At 49.6% G+C, this 12,320-nt stretch overlaps 1 protein-coding gene across 1 annotated transcript in view; it reads left to right on the forward strand.

Moving 5' to 3' along the window:
- Nucleotides 1-12,320, forward strand: part of LOC138513838 (MLX-interacting protein-like) — a 652,779-nt gene that overhangs the window by 173,286 nt on the left and 467,173 nt on the right. The window lies entirely within an intron of this gene.

Genomic DNA, 12,320 nt, shown 5'->3' on the forward strand with positions numbered 1-12,320 from the left:
CTCCGGTGTCATAGCCACTTTATCTGGAATCTCTGGACATGGGCATTCGCCCCGAAATCTCGCCCTGAGGTCTTTATCATGTGGCTTGCGCAGCCTGTTGAAAATGTAATCGGTTGTTCTAGACGATGGCTCCCAGTTAGTGGATCTGGGGTGTATTGGGTCTTCGGGCGCGAACATCTCCTTTGCAGGAGGCTGTTCCCCGATAGGCTTCCTGGGGATGGGGGCTGCCACAATCCCCGAGCTCAAGGGTCTTGAACCCAAGATTTGAGTATCTTCATCTGAAGAAGAGTCCAAGTCATCGCCTTCGTACATTCTAGCACTCTGATCGTCTTCCATGCCCTGTTCGTCTCCCTCCGGGCTTGAGGGTCTAGTACCCCTGTTCTCTTCCTCGGTTTAAGAGGGTTCATCAAGGCAAGGGGTTACCTTCCTATTCATAAAGGCTTTTTTCAGCCTGGAGTAGGCGTCAGATACGGCAGCAGTGGCAGGTTCTGGTTGGCTCGCGGGGGGGCGGGGCGTAGAGCTTTTGCCCTTACGAGCCGGACTACGTCCCCCTTGTGTAAGGTGCTTCCTCTTTTGGGTCCTTTTACGTCCTGTCGGAGATGCTTCTCGCATGCGCTCCATGTTTTCCAGGCGCTGCTGTATTGGCAGTAGCATACCTGTCACAGCCTTTTTGATGCTGTTCTCAACCGTGGATCTCAACCGTGGATCCCAGTACCTTTATGAAGGCTTTTTTCCATCGCCACTTCATTGATATAGCATGTATCCTCCTCACCTTCAGACCAAGCCTGATCTGATTGAGTAGAGTACTGCGCTGCCATGATTACAATGAAGCACCTTCACTCTGTTTTTTTTTTTTTTTTTGTTTGTTTCTGGGCTTCCTGAACGCCTTCTCTCAACCCCAGCAATATGAAGTAGAGCAATGTGTACTCCCCAGACAAGCTGTGTATCTGGATCTTGATTGTACTTATTATATAAAAAAAAAAAATGTTTTTCATGTGCTGTTGAATCAGGCAATCCCAACAGCAAAATGAGAGAAATGTAAAATTCCCCCTCTTCCTTTTTTTTTTTTTTTTTTAGAAATATTCCTAAGGTAATGAGGCAAAGCGTAGTGGCTCCGGCGCTCGCGTTCGCATTAACTGTTGTAAATCTGAACGTAAATGTTTACGCGAGTGCCGGAATGCCGAGTAACGGACCAGCGAGAGCGCCCTCTGATGGCTCGCGGGCGGCACCGTGAGTAAACGAAGGCTGCGCTGGCTTCCCTGAGACCCGTGTGAATCTGTAGTGGGTCAGGGAAGTGAGCGCGGACAAGTCGCTGGATCCGCTTGAGCGGATCCTGAAGCGCTGATGCGCAAAAGGCAAAAATAAAGATTTGTGTATTGAAGAGATCTCCGGTGCCAGCAGGAAACAGCTGGTGTCGGAAGAGGAAAGGAACAAGGAAGCTACGGAGCGGCAGCAAGTACATAACAGTAAAGCACAATCACTTTCAATACGGCATGGTACTGGTCAATTATAAAATTACATATAAACAAACTAACGTTATGCTAAAGGATTAACCTATTACATAGACAGTTCTGAACATGAAATGTACTCATCCCTTGCTGTGATCAGCAAAGAAAAAGGAAGTTACATCATGTTCAGGACTATATGTATATGCCCATTGGAGGAAGGATGTCACATGTTGGTGACCTGTGGATGACTCTTGAGAAGCCTCTTGGGAAATGGAGTTTTGACCGTTTTAGCGACTTTTATGGACCTTTTGATGTTTTATTGTATTTTGTTATATTTTTTGGTGCACCTTCAAGATATATGTGTTTAGTATGTAAGGTGCACAAAAATATCTTGCTGCCGAGCTCTTCTTTATATGTTTAATAAAGAAAGAGAAGCATAATGTGAGCCTCCGTTCTTGACATAGAATTCCAATTGTCTATTAAACTATTGGAATTGTAACTTATTTTTTCTTCTATTGTTAAAGGTTATTATATAACCATATAACACAAATAGAAATGGTTTACAATGTGCTTCAGTGTACCAGGAATCTTATCATGGCTGATATTAGGGAAACCTAAAACAATATATAAAGGCATTGTTTAATACTCTGGCGGATGTAGTAAAGAAAATACCCCAAAAAAATAATGATTTAAGTATGATAGTGATTTATAAAACAGTAACCTTGCAAATACAAAATGATGTAGGGTTTGGTAATTCCCCTGTAAGCAACTGTGACTTACCAGGCTACCTACCCACTTATGTCAATGATCCTTCACACGAATAAAATGTATTTCAGGTACTTTGATCATCAATGGTGCCATAAAAAGATAAGAGTGATGACAAAACATAACTTCTTAAAAACACTATCATTCAATGTAGTGCTTCAAGATATAATAGTACATTGAAAGGTGGATAATGGAGAAGTAATTGAAATATATGAAAAGAAAATTTGGCTTAAAATTTGCTAAAACAAACTAAATGTACAAAGTTGAAAACGGTACTAACCAAGAGTTGATTTACCCGTAGTTGGGAAACTATACAAGGAGTCTGAGCAATGGAGAAAAGCTCTGCGATGACGATAGCCATAGTAAACTACAGAGATGTTTTCTTGCTAAGGATTTGAAGTCTTTTATAAACACTTTGAAAAGTGGGTGTGTATTTAAATTTGTCGCATAGGAGGGCTGCCCTTTCATTTCATTGTTCTTTTTTATGGCCGTGATGTACTATTTGCATCCTGACCATATTTGGGTATTTGTAAAGATTGACGAAGGGGAGGGATTGATGACCTCACACTTTGTAAAAAAAAAAGTGGACACAACAAGCATTGTGAACGCATGGCCCATGTTGAAGAACCATGGATAAGGGATGCAGCGAATAAGGGTGAAGTAGGCAGAATGGGCCCAGCACCTTGTCAAAGGACACACCAATATCTTGATTGCAGGGATGGGGGTGGGGTCTTCAAAGGGGAGTATGGAGAAACCCAGGTCTGGGGTGGTCAATGGTCCCCAGGCCAAAGACCCTTTTTGTATATGGCAATCGGCACCTTTTGAATTCCCAACCTCCTTGCGAGTGCATTACCCAAGTAAGAAGTGTCTTTAATGAAGGAGGGGTGGGGGGAGGACCTGGACGTAGAAAGCCGAATAGGCCTGGCACCTTGTCAATGAACACACGGATATCTTGATTGAAGGGACGGGAGTCTTCAAAGGGGAGACACTGGTTCTGTGGTGGCCAAGTCATAATAGATGCCAGAACATATTGTGTTATACATTCACTTATGCTCTGGTGGACCTGCTGGCCCAAAACAAAACCCAAACGAAAAGCATTGGACAAACTGAGGAGCAGTGCTTGGATAGAATAGGATCGAGCTTGATTAATATTGGTAACATATTCAGGGCACTCCCAATAACATTTGTTGTTCTTGCTGGTATAGTAGCATACCATTTTTATTAGTAGACTTGGTGGTGTTGGTGACTTGGACAAACCCTTTCACTTATCATATGACTGCAATGCTTTTATTTCCTATGACTGTGAACGTGTAAGGATTGTTAACATTGACTTGTGCATTTTGAAATACAATCAATTGCAGTTTAGAGAAACCTGAAACAAAGAAGTAACATTTAATGAAATAACACGACTAAGAAATGCAAATCCCCTTAGAATGCAAGCACTCTGTGTTTGTTATTGTGACTTCAGGGTTTGTGCCTTGTTGTATTTTGTTTGGGACCATATGAAAAAAAGTAAAGTCATTGCCAAAACTAAAAATTTGAAATTAAATTAAACTAACTTGAAATAATTAGAAAGTAAGACATTCCAAATTATTAGTGACATGTGTGTTATAGAGATTAACATATTTTAATAAAAACTACATTTAAAAAAAAAGGTTTGTTATATACAAACTACAAATTATTCTGATCTGATAGTGGTACCATCTGAAAAAATCCAATGTATTGTCCGGAGGCACTGGGAAATTGTTCACGGATGGCTCGAACAACACAGACCTGTATGACACGTTAAATGCCGAATCCCAGTCTTCTATGTATCCACCATGCAAAGGCTTGATAGGCCACAAGCCTGTACCATCTGTGTAAATGATAGACATTCATTCGTTTATTTTGGCATATCTTTAAAAAAAAATAAGGCATAGATAGGAATTCAGAAACATACTTTGTGAATAAAGGAGTCACAGTACAATATATTTGAAATTGATATAAAAATGTATACACGCTTTGGAAAAAAACAAAGATAGGAAGATCATTTGGTCATAGTTTGTAAGTGACAAAAATAATTTTGTTCACTATGTCAAAATAGATATATAGTGAGTGAACCCATGATATCACAATGGCCTTGTAGAAAAACATAAAGACTAAAGTGCAAGGTTGGCATACATCAAACAGATATACACAATACTTACTTATTACTAGCAACACAAGGGCAGACTGTTGCAATAAGTTTGTGCATCTGCACCATCAGCAGTCTCAGCACAGATCTTGTAAGGCAGGCTGCCCTGAAGTCTTGCTGCTGAGTCAGGCATAGTGGTGGAGGTTCTTCTTTGGCTATGTAGGCCAAGCAGCCAGAGTTTTTTCGGCAGCAAGGGTTCTCCACCAAGTTGGCATTACTTCACATTGATTGCAGGATCCTGTGAGCCATCGTCACCACTTTCACTTGATTTACCATCTTTTCGGTGACTTTCTCTCTCGCATTTCCTTTTCGGTATACTCCGGCTCGTAAAGGAAGGGTTGAATTGATGCCATAATAATTGAGGATTGAAGGAAAAGAAAATCCACTGTGGGTAAAAGAAAAAATTGTATTTTAAATCAAAGAATCCATTAATACTTTTTCTTTTTCTTTTTTACTTGCATTTATAGGAAAAGCGGGGAAGACAGACTTGTTATGAACACACATAATGCAAGGGCAACTGGAAATGCCCAAATTTGGAAAGTTCTCATGAAAAACCAACTGATCTAAGAATAATTTTATATCTGGCTTCCCAAAGACATTTGTCAATTATGTAATAATTCTTGAAAGTCAAAGCGCTTGGAGGGGAAAGTCATTAGAGCTAGTGTAAGTACCTTTTTCGGTTGTATTCGTCGTAGTTGTTAGGTAGCTGAACATAACAAGGTGTTATGCAGGCTCGGAATGAAATAGATGGGCTGAAGGCATGAGGAACTCCAATGTTGTCTGATCAGAAAAAGGTTTGTTGATCTTTATAGAGCAAAGAGGATTCTTGGAATTTCCATGAGATACTTCAGTAGATTGCGCACAGAGTATGTTTGAATGAGACATGCACTCGCCTGGTGACCAGGGGAATAAGCTTATAGTTAGTGTCTGCTGCTGTCAACTTGAGGGGCGTTTCTTATGATTTACTGCCGCAAGGGCACTTGAACTTAGGTTGATTGATCAAAGGATACGTTTATCACAAGATGGTGGTTTCTGACCCATGAATTTCGAAAAAAAGAATTGCTAGATCGATATATGCTCAAAAACACATGCCCCATCTATTGTGCCAATAGGCTTCCTGAGAGAACGTCTCCTTTAAGGATAGTGTGCTACTAAATGGTGTAGGTACCTTTGTCATTAGGGACACTGGGGTCAGTTGAACTGTGGTCGATCCCACATTGGAAGCTCAGTCTCTGGCCAGAGCTCCACCAAGTTGGTTTATGTTCTCCCTCTCAACTTTCCAGTTATACCTTTCACTTTAGCTGTCATGGGAGGAGTGGTCCAGGAAAATTCTTTTAGGTCTGTGGAGGACACACCAGAACATCCCTACACTCTGTCTCAAACCAAGGTTGCCTTAGCCAAGCCTAAGAGCCACCCAAAGGGGAAACCTAAGGCTAAAGGAGTGGACCAATCCAAAGAAGGGAATTGAGTTCTTCCCCTGTTATACCTACAACTGAGGTTGAGGTAGCTGGCCAAACCCCTGAACCTGACGAGGAAGAAGGGTAGCCAGAACATCTCAATACCCATGAGCACCCTGAACTGCCAAGCTTGCTTGCAGAAGAGTTCTCCTCTGAGGATGACATTCGTAATGGTCAACCCGAGAATCCATCTCTAGAAGGTCTTGGGAGACAGCTCTGCTCCCAGTTGGAGGTTGAATCCTCTGGGAAGCAAATAATCCATAAGAAAGGTGGGTTATTGGATAGTAATCCCATAGAGCCCAATTTAGCCCAATAGAGACCACCATATGAGGTTGGTGGTCCCTCCGGGTGTCAGGCCCTTCCTCCTGCAGTTGGTCCATGAGGTCCCCCTTGCACTTCATCTTGACATCAAGAGAACCAAGGAGTGGTTTCCTGCTTTTCCACTGGCCTCAGATGGGGGTTCAAGCATAACACCACTTCAGGAGTTTCATAACTTGTGGAACACAAATTCAGACTCCACTGGTACCACTACTAGTAGTGTATGCACCTTTTTAAGGAGGTAGAGATTCATGTGGGTGGTCCCTTGAATCCTCTTAAGTCATCAGGTTTACCATTGTGGCAGTTGATCGCTCCACAAGATATCCCGATTCCATCCCACAGAAGATAGTAACTGCCTAGTCAGTTGCTCAAGCTTTACCAAGCACCTTCACCAGAGTTGGCATCCATGATGCAGTTGTGCCCGAAAAGAGCAACAACCTCAGGTCTAGGTACAGACAGATCAAGTAGAAGGAAAGTACAGTGACTTATCAAGTCTCATCCACATAAGGTTCACAACCAAATGGTCTAATTGGGAGAGTCATTAGAACTCTCAAGAGCATGGTTGGAGCCCTTGATAACCCCAAAGAAGGAAGTATGAACTTCTGATCTCATGTGAAATAATTTTGCCCTGGGTGTCCTTGAGACTCCTCAACTGACACCACAATAGCAAGGTGAGGTGAACACTTTGTTTAGGCAGTTTCCCCCTTGTTCTCTTTAGCTCCAGTCTTAACACCTTGGTGTAAGCATGATATTGACACTGGAGATTGTTTGCCTACCCAAAGGTAGGGGGTTACAGAATGGCAGACAAAGTAAGGTCTCACGTCAATCTAAGGTCAATAAGATGTTGGATCTTGTGGTGATAGAGCTTTCTAGTCAGACACTCCAGGATATTGCGCATGAAATGTAATATTTTTTGCAGCATAAAAAAGCAAAATCTGCAGCACCAATATTTATTGCAGTATTTTGTACGCACATTTCTTATTGCCTGAGGGGGTGTAAGATTCGAAGGTTGAATGAAAGAGGCAGTGTTGTGTGGCTACAAGGAACAAGGTTGTCATTATTTGCACCTTTTGTTTCAATTTAATAGGAAGATTCCCTTATTTCTCCAGCATGGGGTCTGGCATGGATTCACATGCTCATGAATATTCCCCGTCGTCAGGCTGGGAATCCTCGGTAAAGAAAAAACCAGTATCAGTTTCGTTTCTGATCTGTCTTTCGTAGTAATAACCAATCACTGGTCTCTGCGTCATACTGACCACAGCCAATGACTGCCCTCTACCTAAGCACCGCCTCTGGCAGCCATCTTCAGATTTTTACCGCACGTTCATGTGTTGGGATCCTCGTGCTATTGCTCTCGAGCGTTAGTGCTTTTTTTTCGCGCTTTTTCACAAAAAAACTTCGATTCTTTCGGTCAAAAGAGCCTCAAGCTCCACCGATCCTACATCCGATCAACGGGGACCCGTGTCGGATTCATCTGTGCCCCTCAAGGGTGAAGATTTCGTCGAGCTACGCTTCGGAGGACTCCAGAAGCTTCTCAGGCCCGGTCTCGGAGATGGCCCAGGAGAAGGGAAGCTCGACGCCCGGAAAGCTGTTCAGGGTCTGCCCTGGATGCCAGCTGCAGAACGTCTTCAAGGAGGACGAACACTCTTTCTGCCTTTACTGCCTTCATGAGGACAAGACGCACGTGGAGAAGGACTGTGCGTTTTGCGGCAACATGTCGGAACGGACCATGAAGGACCGCCATCAACGTCTCGCCAACTGGCTGGAGGGTAAGAGCCCGTCTGGCGAGAAGAAGAAGAAATCCGAGCGGTCTTCTAAGACCTTTGAGGGCGCCCCGGCGACGGGGGCCCAACATAAGGCCAAGCACCGCGAGTCCGCTGGCACCGGGAGCGCCGAACGGTCGGGCTCTACGGGCGCCAGGCAGGGCGCACCCTCCCCGGCACCATCAACCACGAGCCAACGCTCTGGGTCGGGTAAGAGGAAGGCCGAGCACCCGGCGAAGCTCCTGGAGAGGCCCCGGTCGAGCTCTAAGGCAGAGGAGGAGCGTGGCAGTGCCCCCTCCCTCAAGGATAAGGCGGTGAGCGCACCTAAGGTGGTGAAGGCCTTGATCCATCCGACCAAGCCCTCTATCGAAACGGTCGCGGCGGCCCTGGCTCAGCCTGTGGGGGCTACACCAGTGGTGGCGACCTCAGGGCCCAGAATCTCCCTGCCTCCTCGGAGGGAGTCTTCCTTTGTGCCCATCGATAGGACCCCCGTGAAACCCTCCGTGGGGAAGAAGAAGGGGGGGCAGGGCGTCGTCGTAGATTCGGCCTCAACCTCAGAAGAGGAGCTGATCGAGGTCTTAAGCCACGGCCTAGGCGTGGAAGAAGGCCAGCCCGTCGGAATGGACCCCGACGCAGGTGACGACGACGACATCGTCGAGGATACCGACGGGGCCCCTGCTCGCCCGTCGGATTCCCCTCTACCAGCGCCGCAAGACAACTCGGCGGCCATTTTGTTGGCCATACAGTCCTTATGCTCCGAGATGAGGACGAGGCTACCGTTACCGACGGAGGAACCTCTCCCGTCGGGGGATCCAGAACCGGGACCTTCTGGTGTTCCCCCTACCAAGAAAAGAAGGATCCATCCACCACCTCCTTTTCAACCGTCGCGCCCTCCTCCCCGTCCACCCGAGGGGATGATACGGGGACTGACACGGCAGCGACGGGTACGGACGACGAGGCATACGACGAGGATTTCCCGTCGTCGCCTCCCACCAGGGCTTCTCCGCCCGACGAGATCGGATCTTTCCACTCCATGATCTCCAGGGCGTCCGAGCTTTTCCAACTCTGCCCTGAGGAGAAGAAAAAGGAAGGCTTCCTTTATCAGCGGCGCGAGGCCAAGAGGAAGACGGTCCTCGCAGTGCCTCTGTTGGACGACATTTGGGATGAGGGCCTTTCCCTCCTCAAGAACCCTTCCACGACGCCAGCTAGAAGAGACCGGTACGAGAAAAAGTACCGGGTCCCGGACACGGCCCCCCTATGCCTCCGGGCGCAGCCTACCCCGGACTCCGTCGTCTCCGCGGCAGCCAGGAAGAAAGCGGGGGGGGGGTGCGGCCTCCACATCGACTTCCCCGCCGGACGGCGAGGGAAAGAAATTGGATGCTATGGGACGTAGAGTCATCTCGTCGGCAGCGACGACGATTAAGGCGGCCAACGCCTTGGCTATCGTGGCCCGCTACGACAGGGAGCTCTGGTACAAGATAGCTCCCCTGCTGGATTTTCTGCCGGACGACAAGAGGGCGGAGGCCCTTGAGATCCTGCAGGAAGGTGAGGTGGCGTCGGACCACGCCATCACCGTGGCGACGGACATCGCCGACACTGGGTTCCGCCAGCTGGGCAACGGCGTTTGCCTTCGACGTCGTGGATGGCTCAAAGCTACGGACTTTTGGCAGGACGTCCAGACCAGAGTCCTGGACATGCCCTTCGACGGGAACAACCTGTTTGGGAAGACAGTGGACGATTCCCTTCAGGCCATCAAGGCGGATAATGAGACGGCCAGGGCCCTTGGAGTCCTGCAGCAACGACGAACGCCCTTTCGGAGCGGCGGAGGCAAGGGCGCCTCCAAAGGTTCCGGCGGCGGTTTCGCTTCCTACCGTCAAGCGGCCCGCTCGTCGTCGCAAGAGGCCTACAGAGGACGAGGCAAGTCTAGCGGACCCCGCCGTCGTCGCCAAGGAGGTCAAGGCGGCAAGGCCGCGTCCAAGCAGGATTGAACCGGCCGTGGGGTCGGGCCCCCACCGAAGCACCCCGGTGGGAGGCCGGCTGGCGGGCTTCGTCAGCGTGTGGGAGTCCATCTCCACCGACCGTTGGGTGCTGGACGCCCTGGCCCGGGGCCACGCGCTCGAGTTTCTAAGAAGGTGCCCGCGCGTCCCCCCCGTGGCCAGGAAAGAACTTCACGTCCCTCAACTTCTCCTGGAGGTAAAGGCGATGCTCAGAAAGGGCGCCATCGAACTCGTCCCAAAGAGGCTTCGGGGCTCCGGAGTCTACTCGCGATACTTCCTCGTGAAGAAGAAGACGGGAGGATGGCGCCCCATCCTAGACCTGCGACGTCTGAACAAGTTCATCAAGGCGCAGAAGTTCCGGATGGTCACCCTCCAGCACGTCCTGGGTCAGCTGGAGGAAGGAGACTTCCTATCGTCGTTGGATTTGGAGGATGCCTACTTCCACATTCCCATCCTAAAGGGGCACCGAAAATTCCTCAGATTCGTGGTCCAAGGGCGTCATTACCAGTTCAAAGCCCTTCCCTTCGGACTACGGTCGGCACCCAGGGTATTCACCAAGTGCCTCGCACCGGTGGCGGCGCAGCTGCGCCGCGAGGGGATTCACGTCTACCCCTACCTGGACGACTGGCTCATCCGCGCCAAGACGAGGGACCTGGGATTCTCCGTGAACTACGCCAAATCCCACCTGGTGCCCGCGCAAGTCGCACTGTTTCTGGGAGCGAGGCTCGACACAGTGTCTCTTCTGGCCTCCCCGTCGGAGGAGAGGACCAGGACCATCTTGGGCAAGGTGCAACGGATGTTGGTGGCCGACGCGGCCAAGGTGAGGTCCATCAAGTCCCTCCTCGGGATGATGTCTTCCTGCATCTACCTCATTCCCATGTGCAGGCTCCGGATGCGCCCGTTGCAAGAATTCCTGGATGCGCGCTGGATCCAGACGACGGGCAGCTTCGAGGAAAGGATCAAGCTCGACGAGAGTTTCCGACGAGCGATACGGTGGTGGGGCACCCGCGCGCATCTGACGGCGGGCATGGACTTCCAGACCCCAGCCCACCAGGAGACTGTGACCACGGATGCCTCCCTGGAAGGGTGGGGAGCGCACACCGAAAATCTGCACGCAAGGGGACTCTGGCTCCCGACGGAGAAGTCCCTGCATATCAACGTCCTGGAGCTCCGTGCAGTGTTTTGGGCCCTCAGGTCCTTCCTTCCGTCCCTCAAGGGCAAGGTGGTGAGGATCTTCACCGACAACACCACCACCATGTTTTACATCAGGAAACAGGGCGGAACCAGGTCCCCAGCGCTGTCCAAGGAGGCGCAGGACCTGTGGCATTGGGCCGTCGCCCAAGGGATTTTTCTGGTGCCGTTTCATCTGGCAGGGATAAAAAACACCATCGCCGACTCACTCAGCAGGGAGCTGCGCTCGTGCCACGAGTGGGAACTACGGCAGGATCTGGTGGATCGCCTCTTCCGACGGTGGGGCACACCCCAGATCGACCTGTTTGCGACGGCGACGAACACCAAGTGCCGGAGGTTCGCCAGCAGGTTTCCCCAGACGAGGAGCATGGGCGATGCTTTCTCGTTCCCCTGGGAGGGCCTGTTCCTCTACGCGTTCCCTCCCTTGCCTCTGCTAATCCGGCTCGTCAACCAGCTCAAGAGGTCACGGTGCAGGATGATCCTCGTCGCACCTGCGTGGCCGAGGCAGATATGGTTCCCGGACCTGCTGGACTTGTCAGCGTCCCCGCCGATCAAGCTGCCGGCGGACGCGGATCTACTCTCCAGGGAAGGAGGCGCCATCCTCCACCACGACCCGAAGTCGCTGAACTTGCAGGCCTGGCTCCTGCAGCGCTAGAGTTTGGAGGATACGACATACCGGCCGATTGCAGAGAGGTTCTTGCAAAGGCCAGGGCGTCCTCGACTCTTAAATGCTACGGACACAAATGGAAGAGGTTCTCTGTCTGGTGCCACGCACAGAAGATTAACCCTCTACGGATTACGGCTCCCCAAGTACTGCCGTACCTGCTGACGCTGGCCAAAGCTGGTCTGGCACACGCGTCCATCAAGATTCATCTTGCTGCGATCTCCCGATACACCAGAACCACGGGGCGGACGTCCTTGTGGTCTCATCGTCTGGTGAAAGAGTTCATGAAGGGACTGTTCAGATCGTTCCCGCCGGTGAAGGCTCCGGCCCCGGCGTGGGAGCTCAACGTGGTGCTGACCAAACTCATGGGACCTCCGTTCGAGCCTCTGCACTCGGCCCTGTTGAAGTTTCTATCGTGGAAAACAGCTTTTGTTGTGGCCATCACCTCCGCACGACGAGTGGGAGAGATCCAGGCCCTTTCCTGCAAGGCCCCGTACTTGACTTTCCACGACACGAGGGTAGTGCTCAGGACGCACCCCTCCTT

Source organism: Ambystoma mexicanum, chromosome 12 (genome assembly GCF_040938575.1).
Source record: "Ambystoma mexicanum isolate Mex_15411 chromosome 12, UKY_AmexF1_1, whole genome shotgun sequence".
In the NCBI taxonomy this organism is placed as follows: Eukaryota; Metazoa; Chordata; class Amphibia; order Caudata; family Ambystomatidae; genus Ambystoma; species Ambystoma mexicanum.